At 42.2% G+C, this 21,776-nt stretch overlaps 1 long non-coding RNA gene across 1 annotated transcript; it reads right to left on the bottom strand.

The window, feature by feature from the left end:
• Nucleotides 1–9,460: 9,460 nt before the first annotated feature.
• Nucleotides 9,461–15,719, bottom strand: LOC110122261 (uncharacterized). Its single transcript, XR_002309165.2, has 4 exons — nucleotides 15,039–15,719; nucleotides 14,855–14,927; nucleotides 14,245–14,353; nucleotides 9,461–9,772 (listed from the first exon to the last, which is right to left on the bottom strand). It is a non-coding gene; the product is annotated as an uncharacterized lncRNA (long non-coding RNA).
• Between the last annotated feature and the right edge of the window lie 6,057 nt (nucleotides 15,720–21,776).

Here is a 21,776-nt window from a genome sequence, read left to right as displayed (position 1 = left end):
GACCCATGTTTCTCCATAGTTACCTAGAACAGATGATGTCTTGGCCTTCCTCTTCCTCATGAAAAGCATAATTTTCTACAGATAAATTCAGACAGGGCCAGAAACATTAAGCAGATCCCCCTATGTAAATTAATAATGCAGTGTCCAGTACTACCACCGGGACAACAATCTCACCAGTGAGACAACAGAATATTTTAGAAGGATATTCCAGGTGTCTCAGGTTGTGTCTCTCAGACTCTACTTGGTTTGCTTTCCCAAGACATCAGGCAAGATCTCCCTGACCTTGTAGATTCTCACCACAGTATCCTCTTTCAAGTCTGCCTAAAAAGTTAAACATTCATCTTCCCCACAGAGTCTGGGGAATAGCCCACCTGCATTCTAGCAGAATACTGTAATACTCAGGCTTTTCTCATCATATGCTGGCTGCTTTAGCAGAATGATGAATGGAATCTACAAGACCTCAAACCAAAATGAACCTTGGTTGCTCCCCTGAATCTCCAGCCATTCATGGGGTGGGAAATGCCAGGGCCCTGCCTGGCTTCATGGAAACATTACAAGCAAGGTGATGGGAGAGGTCTTTGAGTCCTGTGGTCCAGATGACTGCTTCGCTAAGACAGCCATCTTAGAGGAGACAGACACCGAGAGTGACAGCAATGACACCAGGGAAACAACAGATGGTTCAAGCTGTCAGCATCTCTGGAAAGTCACAGAAATTCAAGGGACATTTTTGGGTATGAAAATGGGAATATTGTGGGCAAGAAGAGACATCTCATTGAAATCAGGAAAAAAGACATTCATCTCTGTGCACCTGCACACATACAAGTGAGTGAGTGTTTCACACCAGCCTTGGGTCCATGATCTAACTTGGGGCCTGACCCATAGGCTTCACCTGGATGAAGAGGAGAGCTAGGCTCTCAGACCCACCTGATGTCTGCTTCAAACTCTACCACAGTCTGATTCAAATCACTGTCTACAGAGCTTCCACACAGGGCTGACAAATCTCAGCACCCCAGAGGCGAGGAGTACGAAGCACACAGAGTCTACCTGGGCATCCAGGTGGAGTTCTATCACAAGAAAATACTCACTGGTTACATCCCGAGCATAAGAGACATCCACGTCCTCAAGTGAGAAGATGGCAGTGCTCCTATAAGGCCAGAAGGAGTCTGACAGGCTAGGAAGAACCGAGTAAGTCAGATAATAGTCATCCAGAGAGTCCTGAGGCACACCATTCTCTCTCATCTGTGGCAACTGTCTGCCCAACCTGGTGGGGGAGGGAGAGAAAAAGATTAAGCCAAGACTGGTCAGAAACTGTACAGTCCGATCTGGTTCTGATGGAATGTCTGAATGGTGAAGCACGCCAAGGATCTGATCCATTAGAGACAGAAAAGTCTGTTTTGTGTGTGAGACACAGCGTGGTTTTACAGGGGCAGAAGAGACAAAGAACAGTGGGAACTCTGTGCTCTGGCCAAATAACAAGCTGATGAAGAAAGAGACTGAATTATCTCTAGATGGTACAGTCATGACTCACAGAGACACAGAATAGTGATTTTCACCCTTTTGTTTAAACTGCATTGTCAAAGAATGAAACTAGAACACTTTCTAACACCATACACAAAAATAAACTCAAAATGGATTAAAGATCTAAATGTAAGACCAGAAACTATCAAACTCCTAGAGGAGAACATAGGCAAAACACTCTCCGACATAAATCACAGCAGGATCCTCTATGACCCACATCCCAGAATTTTAGAAATAAAAGCAAAAATAAACAAATGGGACCTAATGAAACTTAAAAGCTTTTGCACAACAAAGGAAACTATAAGCAAGGCTGAAAAGACAGCCCTCAGATTGGGAGAAAATAATAGCAAACGAAGCAACAGACAAAGGATTAATCTCAAAAATATACAAGCAACTCCTCCAGCTCAACTCCAGAAAAATAAATGACCCAATCAAATAATGGGCCAAAGAACTCAACAGACATTTCTCCAAGGAAGACATACAGATGGCTAACAAACACATGAAAAGATGCTCAACATCACTCATTATCAGAGAAATGCAAATCAAAACCACAATGAGGTACCATTATACGCCAGTCAGGATGGCTGCTATCCAAAAGTCTACAAGCAATAAATGCTGGAGAGGGTGTGGAGAAAAGGGAACCCTCTTACACTGTTGGTGGGAATGGAAATTAGTACAGCCACTATGGAAAACAGTGTGGAGATTTCTTAAAAAGCTGGAAATAGAACTGCCATATGACCCAGCAATCCCACTTCTGGGCATACACACCAAGGAAACCAGATCTGAAAGAGACACGTGCACCCCAATGTTCATCGCAGCACTGTTTATCATAGCCAGGACATGGAAGCAACCCAGATGCCCATCAGCAGACGAATGGATGAGGAAGCTGTGGTACATATACATCATGGAATATTACTCAGCCATTAAAAAGAATTCATTTGAATCAGTTCTAATGAGATGGATGAAACCGGAGCCCATTATACAGAGCGAAGTAAGCCAGAAAGATAAAGACCATTACAGTATACTAACACATATATATGGAATTTAGAAAGATGGTAACGACATGGAGTATCCAAGTGCATACAGTTTGGGGCAGTCTGGTTTCCCAGATACCTCATGCTGTCAAGACCTCTCTTAATATTTTGGCATGATACAATATTATTGTCTATTTACATTTCTTGTTATGACATACATGCCAGTGTTCTAACACCAAACAGGCAGAGCAGATATGCATCTCACTCTATAAACCACGTCGGAGATAACAAGTGAGTGCAAAAAAATCACTCTTAGTTCACCTGGGTCAACTGACTTGGGGTATAAACTTGAAAAGTTAATAAGAAATGGGAAACAATATAAGTACCACAGTGAAAGCAGAAAACATTACAAAAAAGGATAATTAGTGGCTGGCAAGACTGATGAGACAATGTATTCAGCACTTTCTGTTTTTCCCTCGATCAGAGGGCTGCAGATGTCATCACTGTACAACAGCTCACAGACATTCAAAATTACCTCAGGGCAATAGCCTTTGGTCCTTTTAGGTCATCGTGATCATTCTGGTTTTCTGCAAATAAATTAACAGGAGAGTTATATCAGGCAAATTCCCTTCACAAATGCCCAATCCTATGTCTATCTTCACAATGTGGTAACAGGGTACTGTGAGGGAAACAGTCCAGGAGGCCATAGACAGAGCCTCATAAGGAGGTGTTGGATTTCCTTCTTGAGCCATTGGACAAATTTCCTTGATATGATATGTCATTGGCAGAGTATCCTGGTCCTGAGTCTGTGAAAACAGCTAAATATATCCTTTTCCCCACAGATCCTGGGGAACAACCTAGCTATATCCTAGAGGGTTGCTATAATACTCAGGCTTTTTCCATCTGAAATGCTGTTTGTTAATGGCATAAGTGATTACACATTGAGATTAGATGAGAGTGGAATCTACACACCACATCAAGGCAAATGAATCTTTAAAGCTACAAACGGTGGCCATTCATCAGACTGGGAAGTTCCAGGGCCCTGCCTTACCTCAGAGAAACATACCAAAGGTGACCGTGTGGCTTACATTTGGGTTTCAGAAGACTTCGAACAAGGTAAGTCAAATGAAGGGAGAGAGTTCATGGTTTGTTAGAAGTGAACCAAAGTAGTGACATCTCCAAAGAGATGTAAACAAGACTGCCAACAGTCTTGGGCAGGTGTAGGAACTCAAGGACATTGCTCAGGAATGAAAATTAGAGCACTTCACGTGAGATAGGAGACTCGTTCAAAATGAGGAAGCTTGAAAGTTACCTCAGCTGTTGAGGTACCCGTGAATCTGGCAGAACCACCTTGGGTAGAGTGGTTAACCACAGGGACAAACATGACTAGGAATTGAGAAAAGTTCACTCATAGAATGTCTTATTTAAAATGCAATTAGAGAGTCTGGTTCAAAGCAGGCTTCAGTTTGTAAGCATAGGGTCTATCTATCTAAGGGGATTAATTCTCTTAGAGTAGGCTACCAAAGATATCGCAGACTACCTGGGAGATCAATTAGCATTTCATCCTCTTTAGCATGGGAGCAACCGCAGGCTCCATCCAGAGCAAACCCCACTTTCTCTTCATCATATGCAGATTTTCCATTCCTGTAAGGCTGGTTGCAGGCAGAATCTTCCTGGACAACTGAAGGTACTGAAACACATTCATCTTGGCATTGCTGAAGTACCTCATTCTTTGAGACATCATGCAGGTTCACGCTGTGTCAGGTGGAAAAGGGATGACAAACGATTAAGAGGATTCGACTCCAAGCTATCCTGGTTGCTTTTGATGACAGACATGAGGACTGGTTACAGAAGGCAAAAGTGCAGTCCCCTTAAAGAGGGAAGTCACTCCTCCTGTATGTGAAATGGGGTGACAAGGGGTGGGAGAGACAGTAGGTTGCTGGGCACTGGCAACACAACCAGCAGTTGAAGGAGACTGAGATTTCCCTGCATGCTCATCATGACTCCCAGCACGCAAGAGGACTAGGATATTGGTTCTCACTTTCCTGCACACATTGTGTTGATCTGGATATGCAGGATCCAAGTGAATACAGCTTTTGAGGAATTACAGACTAGATATTCTGCCTTCAGGAACTATTTTCTTAGTATTTTGATATAATACAATTTTTTTCTAGTTTCCTTACTTGGAAACAAATATTGACCAACATGTTGCAGCCAAACAGGCACAAGGTTGATATGAATCTCACGCTACTTTTAACGACTCAGGAGAAAATACTTGATTACAGGAACTCCTGAGTTTGGCTCTTCCACCTGGATCAACTCACTGTACATTAAGAAACTGAATGCACTCAGCCTGTGAAATGAAAACAGACAATATTGTTAAAGAGATATTTGGCTGTTAACTAAATAGACAAGAGATCTACTTTTGGCACTTCCTGTTTTCCCTTGACCTTGAGGTCTCGGGCAGTCACCACTGACATTCATGGCCCACTGACCTTCAGAATTACCTGGGAAATGTTAAATCTTGTCCATTTACTTGCTCATGATCATTTTGATTGTCTAGTAAGAAATTCAAAGATAACAGGTCATAATAAGCAAATCACACCTCACACATACCTACTCAGTAAACACATTTACCACAGGGACACTAATATTCTCAGTGCAGGAACATAATACTTTAGCAAAGATATTCTAGGACTCTTAAGTCTTATAAGAATTAGACTGGACTACTTCTAGACCCATAGGGGAAATTCTCTCCTTGATCTCATAGAGCTCTCGCCCAATATCCTTTGTTCTGCCTCTCTATAAATAGTTAATAGTGTATTTTCTCCAGAGATCCTAGAAAATGCACTGAGTTATTTTCTAGAATTATTTCTACAATATTGGTTTGTCCCATCAGATTTTGTGATTGTTGACGGTTTAGAGGAATTCATACTTGAGACTAGAGTGATGGGTGAATTGTGAAAAGTAAAAGTGTGAAAGTTGTTAGTCACTCAGTCACACCTGACTCTTTGCAAGCCCATTGACTGTGGCCGATCAGGCTTCCCTGACCATGGAATTCTCCACACAAGAATATTTGAGTGAGTGCCATTTCCTTCTCCAGGGGATCTTCTACACTCAGTGTTCAAACCCAGGTTTTCTGCATTGCAGGCAGATTCTTTACTGTTTGAACCACCAGGAAAGCCCAGTGAATTGTATTAACCCTCAAATCAAAAAGAATCTTTGGTGATACACAGAAACCACGGCCATTTGAGGCTTGAGGAAGTGCCAGAGTCCAGCCTTGCTTCATGGAAACATCCAAGAAAGGCAATGGTACAGTTGTGTCTGTCTTGGTTGTTGAGTGACTGCTTAGTGAAGACTAGCCAACCTAGAGAAAAGAGAGACTGGGGATGAGAGGAGTGAAACCAAACAGGGATATCACCTCACCTAATAAAGAGGCAAATCTGCCATCATTTCTGGAGAGGCCAGGGACATTTACAAAAAAAAAAAAAAATAGATCATTGAAGATAACAAACGCATTGGATCCAAACTAGGTGTGACACCTCCTTTGGATTTCCAGCTGAGGTAGGTGAGAGTTGTCACAATAGATTTGGGTCAAATGTTTGACACTGGGGCCAGGGTAACAGAGGCAAGACCAGGGCCAAGAAAATGATGAAGGCTTGCTGACCGACCTGATGTCTGTGTTCCATAATAGATCCTTTCTCCTGGTTTCAACTAAGATGTGTCTATACAACCTGTCCTCACGGATGACCTTCCTCAGTCTATACAGATTGTGGGGACAACGAACACAGAAGCTACCTGGGAGATTGGTTGGAATTTCATCCTCTTTAGCTTGGGAGCAACCACAAGCTCCATCCAGACCAAGGCCCACTTCTGGTTCATCAAATGCAAATTTGTCATCACTGTAAGGCTGGTGACAGAACTTTCTTGGAGAACTGAAGGCATCAAAACACGTTCATCCTTGGATTCCTCAGGCAATGCCTTCTTTTCAACCTCCTGCATTTCCATGCTGTGACAGGTGGGAAAGGGATTACAGAAAATTAAATGAAGGGGATCTGACTCCAAGCCATTCTGGCTGGTTTTGATGGGACACATGAGAGTGGTCACAGAAAGAAAAAGTGCAGTCCCCTTAAAGAGAGAAGAAACTATCCTCCCGTATTTGAAACTGACTGTGGCTGTCTGGGAGTGGGAGGGAGAGTACAGCAGGTGCTCCACATACTGGCCACAAAGCTCTGATGAGGAAGGAGACTCAACCATTCCAGGATGGTCCTTTCAGGAACAGGAAGCACAGATGAACGTCCACACCAAGTGCATCCCCCCTGGTCCTAAGTCATGTTGAATTTAAGATGAAGTAGTCAGGTGAAGAAGGGCTTCCCTGTTGGCTCAGTGGTAAAGAATCCACCTGCCAATGCAGGAGACATAGATTCAATCCCTGGGTCGGGAAGATCCCCTGGAGGAGGAAATAGCAACCCAATTCCATAATATTGATGGGAAAATCTCATGGACAGAGGAGCCTGGTGGGCTACAGCCCATTGCTTTGCAAACAGTAGTCACAACTGAGCAATTGAGCACGCACAGTCAAGTAAACACATCTATTAAAGCATTAGAGACTCCCAGAAATACTATGCTTCCTTTTTAGGAATTGAAAGGTTTCCAAGGCCTCTTTCTAATTCTATTGTCATGTGACAACCAATTTTTTTTCTAGACAGTTGTCCTCATGTTTAATTTTTCTAGTTACTTCTGTACTAATTGCTGATTATCTTCCTCCCACGGATCTTAAACAACTGTGTAGGAATAGATATTTCTCACACTTTGGACCTCCTTTAGGAGAGAACAGATATTCTCTATGTGTACAGGAAATCCTAAGAGTGGTGCATTTACCCTGGCTCTTACATACAAGTAGCACAGAGACAACAGACGACCAAATCACAGGGCCAATCATATGTGGGTTGAAGTAAATTAATACCATCTGCAGTTGTGCTTAGGCTTACAGCTGGCATCTCTGATTCTTCTGACCTCATTTATTGTTCTTTCTGTGACCCTGTCCATATTTTTCCTACCCATTTTCCTACCCAGTTCCTGACAGTTCATTGTTACCTGACATGAGTGTTTCTTGTCCTTGTTCATCCTCCTCATTTTCATAAATTTATGCAGACAAATTTAGAAATATCCATTGAGATTCTTGCCACATCACCTATTACAAACACAGGGACTCATATGGTCACAGAGTCATAAATATCTATGTATGACTTAGTGCTGTATGGAAGTTCTAATTTGTTAGAACTTTGTTTTTAAGCAACTGTCCTAGCAGGGATTTCTGATCCATCAGGCAGTCTGTTTCTAAACTGGTAGATCCTCCTCAGGGCACCTTCTGCTTGAAATTGGGCAAACATTTAAATTGCCTTTTCTTCCTTATATCACCTCACATTGTCCACCTCCCATCTCCACTTCTACAAATGTATCATCCATCCTGCCACAGATTCTCCCAAAGACACAGGCTCTAAAAACTTCCTCAGGTCTCACAAGATGCCCTCCTTTCTCTAAGGAGAACAACCAAGTCCCACATCCCTCCATCTGGAAACATCCTGGCTCTTCAATGGTAGCTTTTGTATGTTATCAGGCAAAGTCTCTCTATGGAAAGTGCTTCATTCTAATCCACTTTCCCAAAACCAAGTTCAACTCTATCAAGTACCTTACCCAACACCACAAAATGAAAGGCATTCTTTATTCTGCAGTGCATTTGTACATATTCCAAAATTTCATCACTATAGCTATCATCAACAGATTATTTGATCCATTTTACAGATGAAAACAGTTACTGACATAAGGAAAAGCAATCATTCTCACACAGTTATCAACACAGCACTCAGCCTGGAACCTGGGAACTTCCATGTTTAGTCCAGGGCTTTTTTCACTCTAATAAGCTTCCTCCTGTCATCTCGTCTTATCTCTGCTTTAACGCTATCTGGATGCTGCCTCTTGCCCCAGTGGCCATTTTCCATCAGGGAGGAAGCAGACAGTTCAAATACTATTACCTCCACTCTGTGCATTTCTCCTCTGTCCTCCCACTTAGCCAGTCCTGCTCCTATCATATCCCCAAATGGGATATGAAACAGGAAAGCTGATAAACATTCCTAGTGGAGGTGTTCATCTTATCACCTGGGGCCTAGCAGAGGATCAGTGCTCTCAGGGTCTGTGGCCCCCTCACCTGGGCTGAGCTTGCAGGCAAGGCGCTGTGCCAAGCGGTATCCCTCAGACAGGCTCTCTCGGAAGCCCTGTCTCTGGTGGTTGTCCAGGTCACTGTGGGTGAGGAGGTCCTTGAGGTGCTGCTTGAGCAGGGCAGAGTCATCTTTCCCATTCTGTAGTGTCTGCCGTAGCTGGGTCAGCTCTCGTGCCTGACTTCGAATTAGGATGTCACATATCCTAGGCGAGACAGAGCAGACAGTTGTTAAAGTCAAAGACGTAGATGAGAGACTCTTAGGGATTTCTGTCATAACATCCCCAAGAGGCCCTTGAAACAGAATTCTGGCACATATTTGATGATCAAACTATGTCATAGAGAAAGAAGAAACAACAAATGTGCACTCTGTATCCGAAAGTGCTCCTGAAGATTCCCTGACATCCCATTCATCTTGTTCTTCTGTAGTCAAAACCTAATGTCTTCCTAAACCTGTGTTGTGAAGTTGTCTCTTCAGTTCCTTGCTCAGACAAGGCCATTTCCATTTAAAAATACACACACAGTATCATACATTGAGTGACACACAGTCAGATATAGAGTGTGGAGAGGTACAGCTGGTGTGGATTGGAAAGAACAAGAGAATGTCAAGGTCAAGAAAGGATGACAAGCTGTAGTCAGGAGGGAGGGAGCTGTGATTTAGAGGCAAATAAGGTGCTAATTGCACAACACTGAGGATGTACCAAATGCCACTGAGTTGAATTGTCCACTTGAATTTGGTAAATTTCATGATATGTGGTTTTAGGTCAATAGTTTTTTAAAAACAGAGTAACTGAAGCCCTGAATAATGGTTGGAATCCACAATCCACCAATTGTTGGAGCCGGGTGGGCTATGGGCCGTGGGATCGCAAAGAGTCAGACACAACTGAAGTGATTCAGCATACATGCACCTCTTTTATGACAGTGTCCTGTGCCTGCCATCAACACCCCCGCCCTCCTTACCTCAGCCTCTCATCGAGCGTGGGCTTCTCTGCTGGCCTCAGTGCCTCAAAAGGCAGCTTCTCCCCCATCACAGATTCAACGTTGTCCTTACACGGTTCACACTCTGAGGAAAGAGAGACACTGCCTCAGGGGAAGCTGGCCTTACTGCTGTGGTCACTGCCTTCAAAGGAGGAGGACGGGCCCCCAGAGGCAGATGTAACCTCAGTACCAAGGTCTACACAGCCATGTCCATATCTGATTTCTCAGCCTCCTAACTGAGGTGACTCCCCATTTTAGAGCTGAGGAAAGAGAAGCTCCTAGGCACAGAAAGCAAGTAGACAGTTTGAACTGCCATTTGGCAAAGTCAGAATTCACAGCCCCTGAGACTGACCCTGAATCCTGGGCCACTGAACCAGGACCTGCAGCCTCTTAGGTGAGACACTGAGCGGGGGTCTGGGGTGGCGATTCCTGTGTGGTCGGGAAGGCCTATAGGGCTAAACTGATGGTTCCCCTGGGACATCACAGTATTTCAGTAATGAACAAGTATCTTGAGGTAAAAACCTCACCTGGACACACTGGTGTGAAATAGAATACGTGAAACCATAAGGACCTGAAAGAGACAGGCCCAAACCCTGAGGAAGCCTGTGTCATTAGGAACAGTAGAACTGTGAACTAAGTGTATTTACACTGAGCCAGGCACTGCTGTCAGGGCTTTGTCAGATTTACTCAGTCTTCACTACAACTCAAACAAGAGTTACTATTACAGCACCACACGGGCAGAGGAGGAAAGCGAGACACAGAAAGGTTCCCAACAGGGATGTGAGCCCAGGAAGCCTGGCCCAGAGTCCACGTCTTTCACACTGCGCTGCGGTGACCTCCCACCAGAGTCCTGGTGAGACATTTCTTCTTCACCAGCCTCCCAATTTCTTTCCTAGAATTTTGTGACTATTACAAGGAGCGGTGTAAATAAAACTTAGTTTGTCCTTTCCCCAAAGCTCATCATTTCACTTTCTTAAATAACAGGCTTTACTTTTTACTTTTCTCTGTGTCAGTCATTTTTCATTAATTCCCTCATAGATTAATGGAAAACGATTACACAGACTCAAGTTGACAAGATTTCTGTCATCCCCTTGCTGTGCATGTACCCTGCTCACGACTTCTTTCCTCACTACAGGCCCTTCTCCCTGAACAGGCAACAGTGCTTCAACTGCCAGGCTGACTGTGGGTAGAAAGGGCCTCTCCCACACTCTGCCTGGGATTTTACTGTGGCTGGTGATCTCTCCCACTTACCATTTGCTCATGTTGGTCACACATCTTATACCACAGACTCAGGGTCTCCTGGACTCCTGGCCAACCTGCATCACCAAAGTTTCACCAGCTCAGGTAGAAATAGAGGGGGATGTATAGACGGTCTGATTTCCCCAGAAACACCCTCAACCTCATCACAGAATGTCACATGGCTTTCTTGGACAGGAAAGACACCCTACACCCAGGAAGCATGGCTTCCTTCTCACCAGGGAGGCCCTATCTTGATGGCGTCACTCATAGAGATCATGGTTTCAGTGAGAAGCAGCCTCATCTTTAAGTGCCTTTAAATCTTATGATTCCTTGCTTCTCGCAATATATAACCACCACATTACCCCTGTATAACTAGCACAGGGCTTTGCCAATGGAACCTCAGGGAACCTCGAACCGATGGAGTTCATTAGTCCCAGAGGTTTAGCCAAGAGGCATGCAGGATCAGATACAGAACAGAAAAGATTCCAGTCAACACACTTTATTTTTTTTTTCATTTATTTTTATTAGTTGGAGGCTAATTACTTCACAACATTGCAGTGGGTTTTGTCATACATTGACATGAATCAGCCATGGAGTTACATGCATTCCCCATCCCGATCCCCCCTCCCACCTCCCTCTCTACCCGATTCCTCTGAGTCTTCCCAGTGCACCAGGCCCAAGCACTTGTCTCAGGCATGCCACCTGGGCTGGTGATCTGTTTCACTATAGATAATATACATGCTGTTCTCTCGAAACATCCCACCCTCGCCTTCTCCTAGAGTCCAAAAGACTGTTCTGTACATCTGTGTCTCTTTTCCTGTTTTGCATATAGGGTTATCATGACCATCTTTCTAAATTCCATATATATGTGTTAGTATGCTGTAATGTTCTTTATCTTTCTGGCTTACTTCACTCTGTATAATGGACTCCAGTTTCATCCATCTCATTAGAACTGATTCAAATGAATTCTTTTTAACAGCTGAGTAATCTTCCATGGTCTCTATGTACCACAGCTTCCTTATCCATTCGTCTGCTGATGGGCATCTAGGTTGCTTCCATGTCCTAGCTATTATAAACAGTGCTGCGATGAACATTGGGGTGCATGTGTCTCTTTCAGATCTGGTTTCCTCAGTGTGTATGCCCAGAAGTGGTATTGCTGGGTCATATGGCAGTTCTATTTCCAGGTTTTTAAGAAATCTCCACACTGTTCTCCATAGTGGCTGTACTAGTTTGCATTCCCACCAACAGTGTAAGAGGGTTCTCTTTTCTCCACACCCCCTCCAGCATTTAGTGCTTATAGACTTTTGGATAGCAGCCATCCTGACTGGCGTGTAATGGTACCTCATTGTGGTTTTGATTTGCATTTCTCTGATAATGAGTGATGTTGAGCATCTTTTCATGTGTTTGTTAGCCATCTGTATGTCTTCTTTGGAGAAATGTCTGTTTAGTTCTTTGGCCCATTTTTTGATTGGGTCATTTATTTTTCTGGAATTGAGCTGCAGGTGTTGCTTATATATTTTTGAGATTAATCCTTTGTCTGTTGCTTCATTTGCTATTATTTTCTCCCAATCTGAGGGCTGTCTTTTCACCTTACTTATAGTTTCCTTCGTTGTGCAAAAGCTTTTAAGTTTCATTAGGTCCCATTTGTTTATTTTTGCTTTTATTTCCAATGTTTTGGGAGGTGGGTCATAGAGGATCCTGCTGTGATTTATGTTGGAGAGTGTTTTGCCTATGTTCTCCTCGAGGAGTTTTATAGTTTCTGGTCTTACATTTAGATCTTTAATCCATTTTGAGTTTATTTTTGTGTATGGTGTTAGAAAGTGTTCTAGTTTCATTCTTTTACAAGTGGTTGACCAGTTTTCCCAGCACCACTTGTTAAAGAGGTTGTCTTTTTTCCATTGTATATCCTTGCCTCCTTTGTCGAAGATAAGATGTCCATAGGTTCATGGATTTATCTCTGGGCTTTCTATTTTGTTCCATTGATCTGTATTTCTGTCTTTGTGCCAGTACCATACTGTCTTGATGACTGTGGCTTTGTAGTAGAGTCTGAAGTCAGGCAGGTTGATTCCTCCAGTTCCATTCTTCTTTCTCAAGATTACTTTGGCTATTCGAGGTTTTTGTATTTCCATACAAATTATGAAATTATTTGTTCTAGTTCTGTGAAAAATACTGTTGGTAGCTTCATAGGGATTGCATTGAATCTATAGATTGCTTTGGGTAGAATAGCCATTTCAGTCAACACACTTTAGCTTTCTCCCGAGAGACACAGGCAGTTCTGTGCTTGCGCCAGGAATCACAACCTGGATGATCGTGACACTGGGTGATTGAGATACAGAGACACAATCTGTATCTCACCCTACAACTCACCACAAAGTTGGAAAAGTGCCTCCACTTCTTGTGCCTCAGTTTTCCCAGCCTCAGGGAACTGAAGGCAAAAGAGCCACACTCCTACCTTTCCTGCACTGTGGTCAGAATGGAATTCAAAATGACAAAGGCAGCAGGAGACAAAGCATGGAGACTTAGAGGGAAGACAGTGATCATTCATTGCTTTGGTGACCATGACCCCAAGGACTTACTGTATTTCTGCAGATGGTTGGCCAGGGAGTAAGCAGTCGCTTGGGATATGAGGAATTTCTCTGTGAGGTCTCTGAAGTCCTGCTTGTACTTTTCCAGCTGCAACTGAAGCTCCTGGTTGATTTCTGCGAGGGTACGTTCTGCCCTCAGATCCGATAAAGAGGGAAGAGGTATTGCCATGGTGATGTGTAGCAGATGATGGCAGAGCCAGGGGCGAGGAGAAGACACTCAATATACAGGGGATTAAAGATAAGCAAAGTCACATTGGTTTAACCAGCACTAAGGGATGACAAAAACTGGATTTCCTGATTTACTATTGGGAACAACTAGAGGGTTCTCAACCACAAAAAGAAGTTGAAGATGCCAGAGCTCAGAGCCACAGGTGCTGTGTGGGGCTCAGACTAAGACAGGAGTGAAGGAGGGTGACCCAGCGTGCTAGGTGACCATCTGGAGTTGCCATAACAGAACTGGTAGGGGGAGGGGATCGTGGAATCCTGGGGGCCCCTGGCTTCCAAGTGCCTAGGCCATGACCTTTGTGAACATCACCACTGATAGCACCCAATCCCTCAGCAGCCACTCTTGTGTTGTCTACACACGTCCCGATACCACTGACCTATCTCCTTCCATAAACTATCTAAGCTGAGTTCCCATTGTTCATTCTTCTGTGTATAAAAATATTCCTGAGGGAGAAATACTTTGCCAGCAGGCCTTAATTCCTGTCGGGCTGTCATAAAGTCACCTCACCTTCTCTTTAAACAGATCTTAAGGCTTTTCCACAGGTGAGATATGTCAAACTTGTAGACTCTCATGAACTTCTTCTCTGGGTCTTTTCCACTTTTGTCTGTCCTTCAACCTGTAGGAAAAAATCGGAGTATAATACTAAGTGAATGAGCAATTTTTAAAAATGGTTTCTGTCCGGACTCAATATTATTTTGCCGCATCCCAGTGTTACGTCAGATTCCTGTCTTCCTTGGGCAGCTTGTTTGCTTCAGAGTAAACTTAAGTTTGACAGCCCTACCTTCTAAACCCTCCTCTATATCCGGGTCGCTCTAGTTGTTTTTAATGTCACTAAACACTACATTTCAAACTTTTACTCATGGATTTCATTGTACCTCCGTTAAGAGCTCTTTACAAGCTGTCAAAATGATTAAAAGTGTTTATGTGTATATCCTTGAATATTGGCATGATGATCTATTTAGTAAGGTCATGGGTCAGGGATGGTTGATGAACTACAGTGAACATGGAAAATTGTGTTCAGAGACATAGAAGTTGAAATTGAGGAGAGAGGGACAGGCATGCTCTCAGGGAGTGATGGTCTTAACCAACTCCTTACTTCCTCAGCATCTCTTCTTACCTGGGTCTGGTGAGCCTAAGATTTGGGAGAGCCTCTGTAGCATTGGTCTCTTCAGTTTAGCTGCAGGACGAACCTGGATGGTGGGTGAAATGGGTGTGACCATGAACCACTGAGCATTTGTCCATGTCAAGGTAAAGGTAAGAGAACTGGATCAACCAGTTACAAAAGTTTATCTTCCCCTCACCTCATGCCATCCTCCAGATTCCCTTCTTAATGATATTGGTATATGAGATCCAGCAAAGACTTGAAAGAAACTTATTTTTTGGTGTCTGTGGACCCTGACATTCTGTGGGGGTAAGAAAAATGCATCACATTCCTTCATTTAAAAAAATCATCATAATAGTTATAGTTCATTGACTGATACTGGGTCAAGAAATTATACAATATTATAATTAAGTGAACACTGCAAAGAAGTAGAGGAAAACAATAGAATGGGAAAGACTAGACATCTCTTCAATAAAACTGGAGATATCAAAAGAAAATTTCATGCAAGGATGGGCATGATAAGGGACAGGAAAAGTAAGAATCTAATAGAAGCAGAAGAGATTAAGAAGAGGTGCAAGAATACACAGAAAAACTATACAAATAAGGTCTTAATGACCAGCTAACCATAATGGTGTGGTCACTCTCCTAGAGTCAGACATCCTTGAGTGTGAAGTCAAGTGGGCCTTAGGAAGCATTACCATGATGAAAGCTAGTGTATGTGACAGAATTCCAGCTGAGCTATTTAAATTCCTAAAAGATGCTGCTACCAAAGTGTTACACTCAATATGTCAGCAAATTTAGAAAACTCAGTAGTGGCCACAGGACTGGAAGGGGTCAGTTTTCATTCCAATACCAAAGAAGGATGATGCCAAAGAATGTTCAAACTACCATACAGTTGTGCTCATTTCACATGCTAGCAAGGTAATGCTCAAAATCCTTCAAACTAGGCTTTAGCAGTACATGAAATGAGAACTTTCAGAGGTACAAGATGGATTTAGAAAATGCAGAGATCAAATTGCCAACATTTGATGGATCAAAAAGAAAGCAAGGGAATTCCAGAAATGCATCTACTTCTGCTACATTGACTATGCTAAAACCTTGGACTGTGTGGAACAAACTGTGGCAAATTCTTAGAGAGATAGGAATACCAGACCACCTTACCCGTCTCCTGAGAAATCTGTATGCGGGTCAAGAAGCAACAGTTAGAACTGGACATGGAACAACAAACTGGTGCAAAATTGGGAAAGGAGTACGTCAATGCTGTATATTGTTACCTTGCTTATTTAACTTATATTCAGACTACATCATGTGAAATTCCAGGTGGGATGAATCACAAGGTGAAATCAAGATTGCCAGGAGGAAAACAACCTCAGGTATGCAGATGATACCACTCTAATGGCACAAAGTGAAGAGGAACTAAATACGGGTGAAAGAAGAGAGTAAAAATGCTGGCTTAAAACTCAGCATTCAAAAAACTCAGATCTTCGCATCTGCTCCCATCACTTCTTGGCAAATAGATGAGGAAAAAGTGGAAACAGTGACAGATTCTATTTTCTTAGGCTCTAAGAACAGCACAGATGGTGACTGCAGCCATGAAATTAAAAGATGCTTGCTCCTTGGAAGGAAATCTATGACAAATCTAGACAGAATATTAAAAAGCAGAGATATCATTTTGCCAACAAAGGTCCATATAGTCAAAGCTATGGTTTTTCCAGCAGTCATGCACGGATGTGGGCCTTGGATCATAAAGAAGGCTGAACAATGAAGAATTGATGCTTTCAAATTGTGGTGCTGGAGAAGACTCTTGAGAGTCCTTTGGACTGCAAGATCAAACCAGTAAATCCTAAAGGAAATCAGTCCTGAATATTCATTGGAAGGACAGATGCTGAAGCTGAAGCTCCAATACACTGGCCATCTGATGCAAAGAGCCAAGTCATTGGAAAAGACCCTGATGCTGGGAATGATTGAGGGATGGAGAAGGGGGCAACAGAGGATGAGATGGTTGGATGGCATCACTGACTCAATGGACATGAGTTTCAGCAAACTCCAGGAGATAGCGAAGTTCAAGGAAGCCTGGCATGCTACAGCCCATGGGGTTGCAAAGAGTAAGACATGACTTCGTGACTGAACAACAATGATTATGATATTTAATTTTTCTCATAATCATTCAAGGTAATATCATCATGCTGAATAAATAAGAAACTTATAGAAGAGGACAGTAAATAATATATTCAACCAAATTAAAAATTGAAAAAAAACTTACTTATCAAAGCCAGTAAGCTATTTCTTTGCATTTGTAAGTAAGAGAAACCTACTTTACAACAGGTGTACTTTTGCCGGAGCCCCCCTTTGTTTTACTAAACCATCTCTATGTACTCTGCAATAGCAGAAATGATGGCCAGGACTTTACAAAGGCTCCCTGAATTGTTTATGGATGTCAGGACATCAGATACTGTCTGGAGGCAAGAGCAGCCTGTCTGTCAGTGTGGGCATCTGCTTTCCCACCTCCTTGAAATTGGTACGATGTCCTAGGACAGAAAGGGATATTTCCCTTTAACTTGGTAAACTTCTCTCTCAGTGACTATACTCTATTGGGCTGAACTGTCCTGAAACTGAATGCTCTTGCTAACTTTCTGGTTTCTTGTTAGGTTGCTTGAGTATTTATACAATTTTATAACAAAATCTTTGTTGAAGTCTGCATTTATAGCAATATGATTTATTTCAATAAACTGGCAGCTTGGAGAAGACTGGTCCCATCAATGAGAAAACAAGGGTAAATTTAACTTTCACTCAAAACCAGCTTGAATTTGAAATTAGGGCTCTCACTACCCTCAAAGTGGATGGTCAGTCATGTGTCCCCAAAGACTTGCGTCTCTGCTGTAAACCAGACAGGGGTAAAATGGGGTCAGAAGGACCTGGTATTTCAATTCTAGAGTCCTCCAAAAGTTCTCCTCTGCTTTAGTCACTGGAGTGGAAATATCCTCGTGCTTCTGCTCTGTCCTACTTCTGTGTTTGGGGTAAAGGTTATACAGCTCAGTGTGTTCTGTTCCCAAGCTATCACTGTAAGAATCACCCGGGAGAGTTAGTACCCAGACAAGTGCACAGTCCTCCTCTGCAGCAATTCTGATTCAGTGAGTTGAAGTGGGACCTAGAATCTATTTGTTAAAGGTACTCAGGTGTGCACTTAGTTTTCCCCACTGATTTCATCAATCTTCTTCATGAACTGGGGGGATGATTACTTCATATCTATAAGTACTTCTAGTGTTCAAAGTTGACTGGTGCAGAAAGTATTACTGCCCGCCACTTTGTAGATGAAGAAACTGAGGCACAGAGAGGGTCTCTAACGGGCCAAGACCCCCTTGCTGTAAGCACTGAAGCCAGACCCAGGGAGTGTCCCCGCCACCCTGAAACCCCATCCCACATTTTGTGTCAGATCCTTCCAAGTAGCTGCTTCCTTCACCTACACTGCATTTCTATCAAAAACTTCCTGAATGTAATTTTTCATTTGATATCTTCCTTCACAACAGGCTAACAGCATCATATGCTGGCCACTGGCTATTAATTTGAGACACATTGCTTAGTGAAAATATAGGGCTTGGAATATGCTAAGGCAGGTTGATAATGACGATGACAGCATAATTCATACACCATAAAATCCATTTCGTGTACAAGTCAGTGATTTTCTGTTTACAAAGTTGTGAAACCACCACCACCATCTAATTTCAGAATAACTTCATTATCTCCCAAATAATCCCTAAACATCTCACTAGTCAATCCCTATTCCTTCCTTCTCCCAGCCCTTGGAAACCACTAATCTACTTTCTCTCTGTATGGATTTGCCTATTCTGAACATTTCTTTGGTATGGAATCATCCATCATAGGACATTTTGTATCTGGCATCTTCATCACCATAAATGGTTCATCCACGTTTTTGCCTATACCATAATTTCGGTTTACACCTGAATAACATTTCTCTTTATGACTCTACTACGTTGTGTTTATCCACCAACTGACGAATGAATATTTAAGTTGTTTCTTCTTTGGCTTCTAAGCAAAATTGTTGCTCTGAATATTCACGCACAAGTTTCTTTAGGTGCATATATTTTCAGTTCTCTTGGGGACAAACCTCAGATCGGAATTGCTCCTAGTGTGTCAATGTCAACTCTATATTGAACTTGGAAGAACTGACAGCTATTTTTCAAAACAGTTCTATCATTTTACACAAGCAGTGTAGGAGGATTCCAGTTTCTCCACATCTTCCCCAACGCTCCTTATCCCTATGTTCTTAACATAGGGGTTGTTTTTAACATACTAGCCATGCTAGCAGGGGGAAGTGGTATATCATTGTGGGTTTCATTTCCATTTTCTTAGTGGTATATCTAATGGTTTGGGGTATCTTTTCATGTGCTTATTGGCTATTGTTGGGTCTTCCAATGAGAAATGTTTATTCAGATCATTTTTCCATGGATATATTAGATTATTCCTCCTTTTCCTCTTGAATTGTAAGAGTTCTTTATATATTGTGGATACTAGACACTTGTCAGATATAAGTTTTGTAGCAATTTTCTTTGGTCGTGTAAGTTGCATTTTCATTTCCTTATTAGTATCTGTTGAAGAATAAAAGACGAATTTTGATGAAGTCCTTTTATCTATTTATTTGTTGTTGTTTTGTTTTAGATGTCATCTAAGAAATCATTGCCTAATCAAAGATCACGATGCTTTGAATGAGAACGTTCCTGGGTTTTGAGGATTGAGGGACATTTTGAATTTTGTTTCCTACAAATGAACATATATTTCTACCTGACTGATATCCACAGGTCTACCACTCACCCCAATGGAGCCTGCATGTGCTAAAGGAATGATCTGGGAAATGATATCTATTAATATCTTGGCTGTGATGCAGGTGAGAATTCTGCTGATGTGGTTCAACTTAGCCTGGACCTTTCCTGATTTCAAAATTGTTCAATTTCCTTAAGAGTTGAACAAATGACTTTCTTTCTGGGGAACACTTGGGAGTCAAGGTTATTTTAAGGCTGTAGTGGGTTTCCTCATTTCATTCCAGACAGAGAAAACTGCAGGTGTTGACCCTGGTGAAGATTTTCATCTCTGATTTTAGATGGAAACTAACCATGCTCCAGTGCTTCCCAGGTGGCGCTCGTGGTAAAGAACTCGCCTGCCAATGCATAAGAGATGTGGGTTCGATCCCTGGGTCAGAAAGATCCTCTGGAGAAGGGCATGGCAACCCACTCCAGTGTTCTTGCCTTGAGAATCCCATGGACAGAGGAGCCTGGTGGGCTGGAGCCCATAGGGTCGCAGAGAGGTGGACACACTGAAGCGACTGAGCACGCAGCCGTTCCCCAGAGCTGGGGAGTGGCTGTTCCAAAGACGCTTAGTCCTCTCCTATGAGAAAGAAGTGAAACGAAAGGCACTCAGTTGTGTCTGATTCTTGCGACCCCATGGACTGTAGCACACGAGGCTTCTCTGTCCATGGGATTCTCCAGGCAAGAACACTGGAGTGGGTTGCCATTTCCTTCTCCAGGGGATCTTCCCGATCCAGGAATCAAACCTGAGTCTCCTGCATTACAGGCAGATTCTTTACTGACTGAGCTATGAGGGAAGCCCTCACATGATATGAGGGAAGACTCTCCTATTCTTTCTACAATTAACGTGACTCCTTCTAGAAATAGTGAGAGAGTATTTACTTTAGAATATCTTCTGTGTGCTCTGTCAATTGTATTCTGTCTAACAATTTAAAGTGGGGAAAGGAGAGACAAAGTCACTCTGTTCTCAGAACCTAGTATAGTTCAAGTGATCAGTTAATCCTATGAACTATCTTAATAGTCAGGTGTTATTCTTTTCTTTATGAGAGAAAGATTCAAAAAGGTTATAAAACTTCCCCAAATCTAAATTTGGTGAGGAGAAGATTGAGCATTAGAATACATTTCTATTTGTCCTTCAAAGTCAATGCTGTACTATTATATTAAACTGAATGGTAGTACTTTTACTAGACTACATCTTTGTTGTCTAGGGTAATTTTTCCAAAGGGGGCAGTGTGTCATTTGGACTTTCAAATTTCATTAGCACTTCTCACTGACTATCCTTTTTTGTGTCTGTGCTGCTCAATTACTTTGAGTTTCTTCTCAAAGGATACTGTTATTTATGTGCTGAATATATCTTACCTATTTTATGTCACTTACCACTTGTTTTACCCTTTGTCATTCTTTTTAGTAATGCCGTCAGTTGTACAATGAGGTATAATTTGCCTAAAACAAACTATACAAAATTGAAGAGCACAAATCAGTGAATTCAACATTCGTGTGCACCGTACAATCATCATGCAAATCAAGGTATAGAACATATTCCTCCACTCCCTAAAGTGTTGCCATGTTACTTGCCCCATTAATTCCTATCAGCCAGAGATAAGTATGTTCTGAATCCTCTCATAGATTAAGCTTGCTTATTCTTGCACTTCATATGAATGAATAACGAAGTATGTTGTCTTTTTTCTCTGTTCTTTCATTCAGTGTTGAGGTTCCATCTTAACTGGTCATGTCAATAATTTGGCTTTATTTTTAAGCTAAGAAATACCCTGTTTTATGATTACAACACAATTGGATTATCCATTTTTCTCATGATGAACAGATTTTTATTATGCACAAAGTAAGTATGAATAATTGTACACAAGTACACAAGTTATTTTATCTAGATATCCACTTAGGTACATATACCTAAGTTGAGAATTGCTTGGTCAATGAGGAGAAACTGACATAGACTTTGCAAAGTAGCTGTGTCATTTTACACTTCCACCAAATGTAAGCTTGATCCAGTTTCTATACATTCCCACATGCTTAGTATTTTCAATCTTTTAAATTGTAGCCATTCTTATATCTGTAGTGGTTTCCAGTTTCGGTTTCCAAAAGTTGATTGGTCATTTGGA

This window comes from Odocoileus virginianus, chromosome 5 (assembly GCF_023699985.2).
Source record: "Odocoileus virginianus isolate 20LAN1187 ecotype Illinois chromosome 5, Ovbor_1.2, whole genome shotgun sequence".
NCBI classification, from domain to species: domain Eukaryota; kingdom Metazoa; phylum Chordata; class Mammalia; order Artiodactyla; family Cervidae; genus Odocoileus; species Odocoileus virginianus.
This window is presented reverse-complemented; position numbering and strand designations above follow the sequence as displayed.